Genomic DNA, 1,834 nt, shown 5'->3' with positions numbered 1-1,834 from the left:
ACTCAAAACATTGTAAATGTATTCTGAACTAAATCACATGAATAAGGGGCATACAGTTGATGAGAGATTCCCATCTACCCTGATAAATATGCAGCAGCAATAAAGGATATTTCACAAAAGATTATTCGAGCCCACCTGAGATATGGTACGGTAGGAGCTCAGACCAGTGGTGGGATTCAAATATGTGAACAACTAGTTCTCTGTGTGGATGCTGCTTCCGGAAGTCCATTCTGGGACTGGGCAACAAAAAATTAGCTACCGGTTCTGCCAAAGTGGTGCGAACTGGCTAAATCCCACCACTGGCTCAGACCTTCTGCACGCAATTCATGAGTCACATCCCTTAGCACTTCCTTTCTGATCTGCAGGAATAATAATAGAATGGAGATAGAATGAATTTAGTGCATATGAATCTGTGGGTTTCAAATTAGGGAGACCAATTACGATAACATAAATGGGGTGTCACCCAGGGTCATCAAGACAATATCCATGTGGTCATTAACTTAGCAGATCAAAAGGGAAAAGCCTGATGTGAGAGCCTTTCTACATGCCTTGACTTCTGTGTACTGCAGCGAGCAGATCTTTTGTGTGCATATGGCTTTATTCTTATCTGTAAAGAAGAGACAGATCTACCCGAGTAATTATTTCAGAGCAATTCTGAGGCCAGAAAGAATGTTAGGGAACATTAGTAACAGCATGTTATCCTTTTTTAAAAAGAAATTACATCAATAACTGTTTAATATGAAAAATGTTTGATGTGATTGTTAGGAGTGTGCACATGACAAGAGCAGATTCAAAGATGGCAAGCATCTTTGAAACTGAGTTCTAAATTTGATGGCAGCTATATTATGACTGATTTCAGGTTTGATTTGACTATAAGGTAAAATGGGAAAGCATTCAGTTGCCTGCTGCAGCTTTATATATGTATTTTTTGAGGGGGTGGAGAGAATGGGATGAAAACAGCCATAGAGGCCGGCCCCTAGGAAACATGATGAGTTTTGTCTGACTATCTTCAGGGCTTTCCATAATACATTTTAAAAATATTTTCTCTTTACCTTTTAACAGAGATGGAAGGAAGCAGAACAGAAGACCAGAGTAGCCTCCAAAGTATTGAACAAAGAATCTAAATTGTGCTGAACCAGTATATAAAATGTTCTATATACACTTTTAAAAAGTAATATCTTATTAACCATTAAAGTGTTCTGAGCACTGTTGTTTGTATGATGGGAGACTTGTTGGCCTGGCTCATTGGCAAGGCCAGTCATTCCTGGGAATAATGCTTTATGTGGGTTCTTGTCAAATATTTTTTTTAAAGTAAGAAATGTGTGTTCCATCACTACAAGTACACTACAAATAAAAAACACCACAGAGCTTCTAGCGTCATCTGTTGACGACTTATAACATTGAAGTCATTACTTTTCATTCTTTTTTTCAAGATATAAATTTTTATTATTTTTATCATAAAAAAAAACACATCACAGGTACATCACAATGCAAAAAAAAAACAAAACCCCACCCCCACCCCCCACCCCCCGGACTTCCCAAACCTTATCCCAGGATACTATTCAACTAAAAGTAAACTACTATTAATATCCCTAACTCCACAAAATATTATTCTACATAAGTAGGTGAAATATATAAAAAAAGAAACAAATTATCTAAAAGCCTAGATTATATTCCACCATTCTATGCTTATTTTGAATATAAACAATCCATCTTCTCCATATTGATAAAAATTGTTCATTTGAGTGATTCTTCAAATAAGCCGAAATTTTTGCCATTTCAGCAAGATGCGAAACCTTCAATCTCCAGTCCACCATTGTAGGTAAAACTTTAC

This window comes from Protobothrops mucrosquamatus, unplaced genomic scaffold (assembly GCF_001527695.2).
Source record: "Protobothrops mucrosquamatus isolate PMUCROS unplaced genomic scaffold, P.Mucros_1.0 scaffold494, whole genome shotgun sequence".
Taxonomy (NCBI): Eukaryota; Metazoa; Chordata; class Lepidosauria; order Squamata; family Viperidae; genus Protobothrops; species Protobothrops mucrosquamatus.
The sequence above is the reverse complement of the archived record's forward strand: the minus strand, read 5'-3'. Positions refer to the sequence as shown.